This window comes from Lissotriton vulgaris, chromosome 1_1, assembly GCF_964263255.1.
Source record: "Lissotriton vulgaris chromosome 1_1, aLisVul1.2, whole genome shotgun sequence".
Classification (NCBI taxonomy): Eukaryota; Metazoa; Chordata; class Amphibia; order Caudata; family Salamandridae; genus Lissotriton; species Lissotriton vulgaris.
In genome coordinates this window covers 192831629-192843653 of record NC_141685.1, presented here as the reverse complement: position 1 = coordinate 192843653, position 12025 = coordinate 192831629, and positions in this window count along the sequence as shown.

Sequence of the window (12025 nt, the reverse complement as noted above, 5' to 3'; positions counted from 1 at the left end):
TTAAAAAAAAGGAAAACATACATTTTGCAATACAATAAATACAACTGTAGGGAAAGTGCAGGATAGCGGATGAGTAAGCAATACTATTCCCACTCCAGTGAGTACAACAGTATAGAAAGAGCTGGATAGAGGATGAGTAAAAATGACTGTTCCCACTCCAGGGAGTGCAACAGTAGGGAAAGAACGGGATAGCGGATGAGTAAAAATTACTATTCCGACTCAAGTGAATACAACAATAGGGAAATAACTGGATAGAGGATGAGTAAAAATTACTATTCCCACTCCAGTGAGTGCAACATTAGGGAAAGTGCTGGATGACGTAGGGGTAAAAATTACTATTCCCACTCCTGTGAGTGCAACAGTAGGGAGAGTGCTTGATAGCAGAAGTGGAACAATTACTATTCCCTCTCCAGTGAGTGCAACAGTAGGGAAAGTGCTGAATGGCAGAGGGTTAAAAATTACGATTCCCTCTCCAGTGAGTGCAACAGTAGGGAAAGTGCTGGAAAGCAGATGAGTGAAAATTACTATTCCCACTCCAGTGAGTGCAACAGTAGGGAACATGCTGGATGGCAAAGGAGTGAAAATAACTATTCCCACTCCAGTGAGTGCAACAGTAGAGAAAGTTTAGGAGAGTGGGGGGTAGAAATGACTATTCCCACCCAGTAAGTGCAGCAGTAGGGAAAGTGCTGGATAGTGGAGGAGTAAAAATTACTATTCCTACTCCAATGAGTGCAACATTAGGGAAAGAGCTGGATAGCGAATGAGTAAAACTTACTATTCCCACTCCATTGAGTGCAACAGTAGGGAAAGTGCAGGATGGCGGAGGGGTAAAAATTACTATTCCCACTCCAGTGACTGCAGCAGTAGGGAGAATGCAGGATAGCGAAGGGGTAAAAATTACTATTCCCACTTCAGTGAGTGCAACAGTAGGGAAAGTGTTAGATAGCAAAGGGGTAAAAATTACTATTCTCACTCCAGTAAGTGCAACAGGAAGGAACGTGTTGGATAGCAGAGAAACAAAAATTTATAAGAACATTTAAATATTTTAAAAAATTTAAACAATATAAAAAATGAATAGACAATATTTTAAAAATAGCAGATAAATATATTAAACATTACCATTAAATATATTAATTACATGTATCAAATAAGTAGAACCATTATCTAAAATAAATACATTTATAAACAATATTTATTTAAAATAAGCAAATATTAACCAACATTCCTTTTTTTTCCTAGCCTTTAACACCACACCAGTAAAAAAGTCAAAATTTTCATTATAATTAATTTCCATAATTAACATAATGATTAGGTTCAAGGTTCAAAGACACTTTGGGGCACATTAGGATGGCCGGCGGACTTTGTCCGACCGGCACCCCGATGCAAAAAGGGACCGCCTGCCATAAGGGCGGGGGTCCCGTGAGGGACATTAGGATGCGCTTGCCAATGTGGCGGGCGCATCCAGCATTCCTGACAAGGTGGCGAGCGGTGCACTCTGCACTGCCCGCCACAATGCCAGGAATGCATGTTGTGCACTTCCATGCACAACATGGCAGGCACCGTGCGGTGCCTGCCGTGTTGTGTATGGATTTGCTAGGGGGTACCATAGGTACCCCCCATGTGCACCCCCCACCCCGAGTCCCTGGAGGCCTACAATGGGCCCCCAATAGCAGAAACCGCCTGCCTTTCCGTGGCACATCCCCACACACATGCTTATATAGATCCCAGACACCGCCACCATGTTAGCTGCTTTTCCGTCTGGTCGACTCTGCAACTGGGCGGAAAACCGGCGGACGGTCTTTACATCCACCGGGGTCCCCCCGCCATGGTAATTACCATGGCAGGGGGAATTTAGGGAGAGGACAGTGGTTTTCAGCGGGCGGATCTCCACTGCCATACGGGCGGTGGCGATCCGCCCATTATCATAATGGGCCCCTTTATTCGGATAACGTCATATCCATAAAAGCACAACAACAAGTTAAAAATATACAGATAAAAGAGTCATAAAAAATCCGTTAGCAACATACTATATATAGTAATCTTTCAAATTCATACAAAAAATAATAAATAAATAATGTAAAAGCTCAAAGATTAGACATCATCTGACGTGCTCAAACAGCAATTCTCAAAAAAGTGCCTATGTGAAAAAACAGTAAGCATGGGCGAATTTTGCGAATTCGCGATCCGCGAATTTGCGGATTTGCGGATTCGCGATCCGCAAAACTCGCAAATTTGTGCGAAATTGCGGATTTTTGTTTTTTTGCGTGTTTGAGGGTTTTTTTGCGTGTTCGCTGGGCTTTTTGCATCTTCGCGAGCCGCTTGCATAGCGAAGTTACCCATGCAGTCGTTTATGGGAGAGGGAGAGAGAGATAGATAGATAGATAGATAGATAGATAGATAGATAGATAGATAGAAAGAGAGAGAAAGAGAGGCAAAGAGAGAGGGAGAGAGAGAACGAGAGAAAGAAAGAGAGGCCGGATCTCTGAAGGGCCAGATTCCTGAGTTGCCCCTACAGAACATACAGCTTTTTATTTTTAGCAAAATGCATATGAAAATGGTGCTGTAAAGGTCTCTTTTAGTTTAACCCCTCCTGACAACCCAAAATGGGTGTATTTGCCATCCTCTCCCTTTTTCCTGTTTTTTATATCTGTAAGTGCTTCCTGATGAGGTTTAATTCCTTGGACAGGTGCCTCGTTGCCTACTTGTAACTATTCTCTGACCCTGCTTCAAGGGTCAGAGCAGGGTCAGAGAATAGTTGCAAGTAGGCAACGAGGCGCCAGGAAGCAATTAGCAGCAGGTGTCCAAGTTGAATTTAATTTGTTTGTAACCCTTTTGTAAAAGGTTACAAAGAAATTAGGTTCAACTTTTGCACCTGCTGCTATAAACCTTGCTTGGCTGAAAATTCGTCCCCGCTGATTCGCGGATTTTACCGCGATTTCGCGAGATTCGCGGATCGCGAAATCGCGGAAAATCCGCAAATTCGCCCGCGAAACGGATTTTACGCTGACCCTTAAAAAACAGCTCATCATCATCCAAGATAAGCAACCTCAAATACGCATTTTCCAAACTGATGGGCGTGAACGTTTTAAAATACAGGGTTAAAAGCCACTTAATGTACTTTAAATAGTATTTACAAAAAGTGCAATATAGATTGGCCACTCTGCCCATCACACGGGCAGGGTAGTTGATCAAGGTCATAGTGGAGCCCCAGGGGAAAACTTAATGCAAATTTAATAGTACCTGCTCCTAATCAGATTAAAAGGCTCCTCTCCCAATGACTCATTAACAGTGTGAGGTAATTAGCCAGTGGGTGTATAGGTTGCTCAATAGCCATATAGCTATAGGATTTTTTTTATTCCTTTTCAATCCTTTTGGCTTTATATAGCAAATAGAGCACACTCCGAAGATCGTTTTTATTCATTGTCACTGCTGTACTAGATTTTGTGAAGATGCTTCCCTTGTTTCTGCTGCACAGGCTCTGATACACCCCTGACAACCAAGGGATATCCTTTCCTTTCTCGCATCCTATACAATCACTGATGAGCTCTCTGGTAAGGGATGCGGCCGGGTTTTTCCAAACGGATAGCCTGAAGAGGGCGGGGCGGGCCCTAATAAAATCTTCAATAAAACTTAGGTAGAGTTCCCTACGGCAAGAATATTAAGGTGTGGAGATTGGGACGCCTAGTAGCTTCCTGCAGAATCTGTTCTCTTCCTGTTAAATGCAGGGACTCTTAGCAATAACCCAAACCTCAGTGCCATAGGTGGCTATTGGCACACATTGAGATTTAAAAAAACTAAAATAGCTAAACGGCACCTGTTCTCTTTGGACGTTGAAGACTAAGAATCAAGTTGGCTGCCTTTGAGAACTTGTTCCTGGAGTGAGCCATGTGCTCAGCCTAGGAGCCGTTCGCAGCAAAGACCACTCCAAGATTAGGAAAGGAGCTAGTGCTCGTCAGCTTCTGATTACCCACAGATATAAAACAGAGTTGGCATTTCCTAGGACCACAAGACATTATAAAAGACTTTTCAAAATTGGTACATAAGTTCAAACTCTCCATATAGTTAACAAAGCCCTGCACTAAAGTGCGTTAGGAGTTCGGAGTTTGGCCCATAAGAGTAGTATGGGGAGTGATTTTCCGTTCATTTTTGGGACATCTTGGGTCAATGGTTTTAATGTTATATTCAGTCCATTAATGTAGATAAAAAAAGGAGGGGGCCAGAACACAGCCCTGTCTGACCCCCCCTGCCTACCTTAATGGCTTCAGTGAACTCGGCCCCACAGCCAATCCTGACCAGAGCTTTAAGGTCTTCTTTATGAAGATGTGCGAAGAAGTGAACCAGGGGCCAAAAGGATAAACTAGAGCTTTGAACTATTAACAAGGTCAAAAGCAGAGGTCAAATCCATAAAGGACAGATAGATAGATAGATAATTATTAATCATTTGACAAATTATGATTAATAAAAATAATTATTAAATATTGATTGAATATGTATTCTTTAAGACTACAATATTCACCACACACCTAAAAATTAAGTATACAAAAATACCATAATTAATTACCAATTAATTATTTTTAATTAATTAACTAACATTTAAGAATAAATTACTTCCCACCATTTTAACCTATGAATACCCCAACACACCTAGAATGTTTACAAAATTAACATAACTAATTGCCAATTAGTTAATACAAATTAATTAACAACTAATTATTACATAATTGATAACAAATTAATTTACACATTTGACACTAAAACATCTCAATTCAACAATTATTAATACATAAAAATTCTTATCAAAATTGTGTATAGTTCAATTACTTTCCACCCTATTCTCCTTTAAACCTGCAACCCGCTACAGTAATAAAAACACAAAACTCAAATAAAAAAATAATAACTTCTCAAAACATTTAATTAATTTTATATAATTAAATTACTTCCCACCCTATTCCTCTATGAACCCACAACCCACTGCAGAACTAAAAACGCAAAATTCAAACAATTTTTTTAATAACTACTAAACGTTTTACACATATAATAAAAATACAAACAAATCTTGTACAAAAAATAAATGCATCACACCCATATAAAAATACTGTTGGAACCAGCCTCGTGGCGTGGTCCCACTCCTCCCACATGACGGGCCCTGGACGACATCGCCCCTGTCCCTCGGGCTGAAGATACCCCCTCCAACCGTCACGAGAGCCGCAACGCCTGGCGACCCCGGCTCTCCCCCCACCAGAACATGGCGACTCCTACTCGCCCCACGCTGCTGGGCCGATCCCTATCCCGGGCCACCCTCTCAGGCCCTGACTCCATCTTGGGCCTTCCCTGTCCGGGCCCCGTGGCCTCGGCCCGACCTCGGCCACGGCCCCAACAAAGCCCCGACATCGAGGCACCAAGATCCGACCAGGTGGTAAAATGGCCACTTGACGTATCGAGGAGGGGAGTTTCGATGGCCCTCCAGCCGTCCCCGGATGCCGGGTTTCGATCGCCCTCCGGCCTCCCTGGGCGCTGGCTCCACCCTCCTGCTGGGTGTCTGGACACTCTCATCCCGGCCACTCTGACCCCCGGTGCGAGGGTCCGGACATCAAGGGCCTTGAGACCTATATCTGGGGCAGCCCTGGAATGGGTCGGCAGTTGTATCCTGGAGTCGAGAGACCCGAGACGAACTCACCTACTTCGAACCCTGAAACCATCCTTGGAGCCCTGCTGGCGCTGCCGCGGCCCCACCTCGCTGAAACCATCTTTGGAGTCCTGCTGGCGCTGCCGCGGCCCCACCTCGCTGAAACCATCTTTGGAGTCCTGCTGGCGCTGCCGCGGCCCAACCTCACTGAAACCATCTTTGGAGCCCTGCTGGCGCTGCCGCGGCCCAACCTCGCTGAAACCATCCTTGGAGCCCTGCTGGCGCTGCCGCGGCCCAACCTCGCTGAAACCATCTTTGGAGCCCTGCTGGCGCTGCCGCGGCCCGACCTCGCTGAAACCATCTTTGGAGCCATGCTGGCGCTGCCGCAGCCCAACCTCACTGAAACCATCTTTGGAGCCCTGCTGGCGCTGCCGTGGCCCAACCTCGCTGAAACCATCTTTGGAGCCCTGCTGGCGCTGCCGCGGCCCAACCTCGCGGAGACCACCTTCGGAGCCCTGCTGGCGCTGCCGCGGCCCGACTCTGAGGAACCCCCCAGCTCGAGGATTGAGAGCTGAGCGTAGGGTATCCCTGTACCAAGCTGGTACAGAGACTGTCCCGCTACCCCCTTCCCGCAGTTACTAAAGACCTAAAGGATCTCTCGATCCATTTGTACTGTATTGCTGATATAACCTGCCTTGATCACTGATAAAGACGTTAAGACCTATTCTTGTGTGGTGTCCATCTGTAGGGGTGTGAGTGGTCGCCTGTACGATCCTAGGAGAGGAACCTCGCCAGGAGCCCTCTCGACCGCGCTCAGCCAGTTCTAAAAGGAGAGGTGGGTCTCTGGGTGGTCGGCCAGATAGCCTCTGCCTCCCCCCCTAAGATCGCCTTTCTAACATTGGTGGCAGGCGGTGCAATCCGAGCCAACGCAGATCGTACAGAGAGTGACTCGCCCACTACTGACAGAAACACACTACGACCATGACTACCAAAGAAACCAGACCGATCGCAGAGTTCCAGATGGAACGGTTGGAAGACTACAACTACAAAGAATTGAAACAATTCTGCAAAGACCTGGGCATCGCTACCACTGGGCTAAACACCAAGGACGATTTCAAGCAGGCCCTGCAAACATGGGTAGACACAGGAGCGATGCCACCACAGAACGAAGATATCACAATCCCGGATATGCACCCGGAAGCCATCACAACCCCAGCGGAGGAAAGAAATGCCAACCTAAACACGGGCCTCTCCCACGAAGACGCCCGAGAGAGAGAAAAGAGCCGGCTCCACGAATTGGAGCTGGCCCGACTCCGTCTGGATGGAGAACTACAGCTGGCCGAGAAAAAGATAGCCCTTGAGCAATTACAGCTGCAAGGGGACCTAGAGGAGAAACGAAGGCAGAGGGACTTAGAGGAGAAGAGGCTCGCGTACGAGCACGAGCGTGGTTTAAAAGAACTTGAGATCAAGGCCAAAAACGGGGAGGCCAGCGCCTCCGGGAACCGGGGCCCACCTCCTCCTACGGACACCAAGGTCCACATCCCCAAGGACGTCGTCAGAGAGTACTATAAAAACGACGAAATCCAACAATGGTTTAAGGCCTACGAGGTAGCCATGACCTCGCACCGGGTACCGTAAAAAGACTGGGGTGCCGGGTTGTGGGGGAAGTTCGTCAACGAGGGGAGAGATGCCCTGCTACAGCTCCCCGACGCCGAGATGACCTCGTATGAACACATGAAAGCCACCCTCCTTACTCGCTATGGACTCACCCCCGAGATGTACCGGCAGCGATTCCGAGACTGTAAAAGAATCCCCGGTACTACCTTGGTGGAGTATGTGAACTTCGATAGTAGAGCCTTAGAGGGGTTGATCAAAGGCAGCCAAGTCACCACCTACGAGCAGCTGTTCAACCTCATTGTATGGGAGCACCTCTACAACAACTGTTTTGTCGAACTCAGGCAGCATCTCCTCGACAGCAAACTGACCGAATCCCGTAAACTCGCCATTGAAGCCGATCGATGGGAGAGCACCCGGGTCTCCCGGAACTCGATGGGAGACCAAGGCCGAGCCCCCCAGGGGTCCCACCGCCCGCGGGGCGGCGGAGCCGGCCAGAACAGGAACAGGGACGCCCCTGCGAGGCCTCCCCTGACCAACACTTCGCCCTCCCTGGCCAGAAGAGGGGCCCCCCCAGCACGGCCGGGGCCCCGCTCGAACGACATCTGCCACAAATGCTAGCGACCCGGCCATTATGCCAATGACCCCAACTGCCCAATGAACCAGCGATCCAGCACCACCGGTTCGCCACACCGCCAGATTGCCACCGCCTCCCTGGGAGAGGAGAGGGGCGAAGAGGAGGACTATGGCCAAGACCAGACCGAATGGGAGCCCGCCGCCATGTCCCTGGTATGTCTGGGCGAAAGAGACATGGTCCCCCGGGCCCCGATCCCGGCCAACACTCAGAAGTACAGCCAGTGGGTCACCATTAATAGACCCAGGGCAGAAGCCCTCCGCGACAGCGTGACGGCTGTCCGTTGCCACCTGGTGACCCCCGACCAGATCCTGCCCAATGTACGGTGCCCAGTACGGTCAGCAGACAATTCCGAGAGCCTGTGCCAGATGGCCCGCATCCCCTTTGAGTGGGGGGGAGTGTCGGGCACGCTGAAAGTAACCTTCCGGGACGATGCCCCCGTAGACTGCCTCCTTGGGAACGACCTGGAAACTTCCCCCTGGGCCGACGTCGAGCGGAGAGAGCATCTGGGGATGCTAGTGCTCCCTGAGTGGGTCTGTGCAACCACCCGATCCATGGCTGCCCGGGCCACCACCCCAACCGAAGAACCAGAGTGGCCCGAGCCTCCGCCGCCCGCCGTCTCCGAAGACTCCGACCCTGAGCCCGGTCCCCGGGGGCCCAACCGTGAAGAAATCACCCCGCTCAGCGACCTCCCGGAACTAGCCTAATGGCACCAAGAGGGTGGCCCCACACGAGAGCAGTTTCGACAAGAACAGAAAACTTGTCCCTCCCTGTAGGGGATTCGGCAGCAAGCCGCCGCTCAAAGCACCGGAGACCCCTCGGGGTCCCACTGGGTCTATTGGGACAACGATCTCCTCTACAGTGATCAGAAGATTGCCGAGCTGGGGGTCAGCCGGGTACTGGTGGTTCCCCTCCGGTTCAGAGACTTCCTCCTGAATCTGGCGCACGATGTGCCCCTCGCCGGGCACTGGGGGCAGGACAAGACGTACAGCCGCCTGGTGACCCATTTCTACTGGCCCAAGATGAGGAATGATGTAAGCCATCACTGCCGGACTTGCCCCACCTGCCAAGCCAGCGGGAAGAGCGGCGGAAAGCTCAAGGTCCCCCTGCAACCTTTTCCAGTTGTCAACACTCCCTTCGAGCGGGTGGGGATCGACATCGTGGGACTCCTGGAACCCCGCACATCTCAAGGTCACCGTTTCATCCTCGTCCTGGTGGACCATGCCACCCGTTATCCCGAAGCCATCCCTCTCCGGACCGTGACGGCTCCCGTGGTGGGCCGGGCGCTGATGGGGATCTTCTCCCGGGTGGGCTTCCCCCGAGAGGTCGTCAGTGACCGAGGTACGAACTTCATTTCCCGCTACATGAAGTCCCTGTGGCAACAATGCGGGGTCACGTACAAATTTACGACCCCCTATCACCCCCAAGGGAACGGACTGGTGGAACGCTTCAATTGAACCCTCAAGGGGATGATCATGGGCCTGGAAGAGCCCTTACGACGCCAACGGGACGTGTTACTGCCCTGCCTCCTCTTCGCCTATCGGGAAGTCCCCCAGAAGTCGCTGGGGTTCAGCCCCTTCAAACTATTGTATGGGCACCCCGTCAGGGGTCCCCTAAGCCTGGTCAAAGAAGGCTGGGAGGTGGCCGCCCAAGATGCTCCCCCCGACGTATACCGGTACCTCCTGACCCTCCGAAACCAGACTCGGCGGTTCCGGGAACTTGCCAAAAACAACCTCGAGGCCAGCCAAGAAAACATGAAACGCTGGTATGATCAAAACGCCTCTTCCATTGAGTTCGAGCCGGGCCAACAGGTATGGGTCATGTCCCCGGTCGAACAATGTGCCCTCCAGGACAAGTAGACTGGGCCCTTCAAGGTGGTGGAGCGCAAGAGCCCCGTCACATACCTGGTGGACATGGAGTCCTCCAGGAACCCCCTCCGGGTCCTCCACGCCAACCGGCTCAAACCTTACTTTGTCCGATCGGAACTTAGCCTCCTGATGGCTACAGACAGTGGGTCCGAAGACGACTCCGAGCCCCTACCGGACCTCCTGAACGCCTCTGAGAAAGACGGCTCCGTGGAGGGAGTCAACCTCTCCTCCACCCTGACCCCAGAACAATGCCGAGACTGCCAAGAGCTGTTGGGACAATTTGCAGACTTGTTCTCCTTCACCCCCGGAGTCACCCCATGGTGCGTCCACGATGTCGACACCGGGAACAGCCCGCCTGTGTGACACCGGGCCTACCAAGTTCACGATCGTGTTCGGACTTGCATTCTATCAGAAGTGTCCAAGATGCTGGCTCTGGGGGTGGTCGAACCCTCTGACAGTCCGTGGGCCAGCCCTGTCGTCCTGGTCCCCAAGGCCACCGCCCCTGGCGCTGCTCCCGAACTAAGGTTTTGTGTAGACTACCGGGGATTGAACGCCGTCACCCTGACGGACGCCCACCCCATTCCCCGGGCTGATGAACTGATCGACCGCCTGGGGGCGGCCCACTACCTAAGCACCTTCGACCTAACCTCCGGCTACTGGCAAATCGGACTCACACCAGGCGCCCAAGAGCGCTCCACTTTCTCAACCCCGATGGCCACTACCACTTCAGGGTGATGCCCTTCGGGATGAAAAACGCCCCCGCAACGTTCCAGAGACTGGTAAATAAGGTGTTGGCGGGGCTAGAAGAGTTCAGCGCCGCTTATCTAGACGTTATCGCAGTGTACAGCCTCCACTGGGCTGAACACCTCCAACACCTCTGGGAGGTCTTGGCGGCCCTCCGCCGGGCCGGATTAACCATAAAAGTAAGCAAATGCCAGATCGCCCAAGGTTCCGTGACCTATCTGGGACACCAAGTGGGGAGCTGCCAGGTGGCCCCCCTCCAACCCACGATCGACGCCATCCTGGCCTGGGAGCCCCCGATCACCCAGACAGAGGTCCGAGCCTTTCTGAGGCTCACTGGGTATTACCAGCGCTTTGTAAAGAATTATGGCAGTATTGTGGGCCCCCTCACTGAACTCACTTCCAAGAAGCAGCCACAGAAGGTACACTGGACACCCGAGTGTCAGGCCGCCTTTGAGACCCTAAAGACAGCGATGTGTACCGCCCTCGTGCTCCAAGCACACAATTACAGCCGGGCATTTGTAGTCCAAACAGATGTCTCCGAGCATGGTGTCGGGGCCGTCCTGTCCCAAATCAACACCGAAGGAATTGATCAGCCAGTGGCCTTCATCAGCCGGCGTCTGCTCGCCCGAGAGCAGCGCTGGAGCACCATTGAACGAGAGGCCTTCGCTGTGGTGTGGGCCCTCAAGAAACTCCGACCTTACCTCTTCGGCGCCCATTTCCGGGTGCAAACTGACCACCGGCCCCTGCGGTGGCTGATGCAGATGCAGGGGAGAACCCGAAGTTGCTACGTTGGTCCATCTCCCTCCAAGGGATGGACTTCACTGTGGAGCATCGCCCCGGCAGCGACCACGCCAATGCCAACGGCCTGTCCCGCTTCTTCCGCCTCGGCGAGTAGAACCCCCAAGAAGATGGGTGACTCTCCCAGCCTTCAGCTGGGGGGGACGTGTGTTGGAACCGGCCTCGTGGCGTGGTCCCACTCCTCCCGCATGACGGGCCCTGGACGACATCGCCCCTGTCCCTCGGGCTGAAGATACCCCCTCCAACCATCACGACAGCCGCCACGCCTGGCGACCCTGGCTCTCCCCCCACCAGAACATGGCGACCCCTACTCGCCCCATGCTGCTGTGCCGATCCCTATCCCGGGCCACCCTCTCAGGCCCCGACTCCATCTTGGGCCTTCCCTGTCCGGGCCCCGTGGCCTCGGCCCGACCTCGCCAGCGGCCCCAACAAAGCCCCGACATCGAGGCACCAAGATCCGACCAGGTGGTAAAATGGCCACTTGACAGATCAAGGAGGAGGGGAGTTTCGGTGGCCCTCCAGCCGTCCCCGGATGCTGGGTTTCGATCACCCTCTGGCCTCCCTGGGCGCTGGCTCCACCCTCCTGCTGGGTGTCTGGACACTCTCATCCCGGCCCCTCTGACCCCCCGGTGCGAGGGTCCGGACATCAAGGGCCTCCAGACCTATATCTGGGGCAGCCCTGGAATGGGTCGGCAGTTGTATCCTGGAGTCGAGAGACCCGAGACGATCTCACCTACTTTG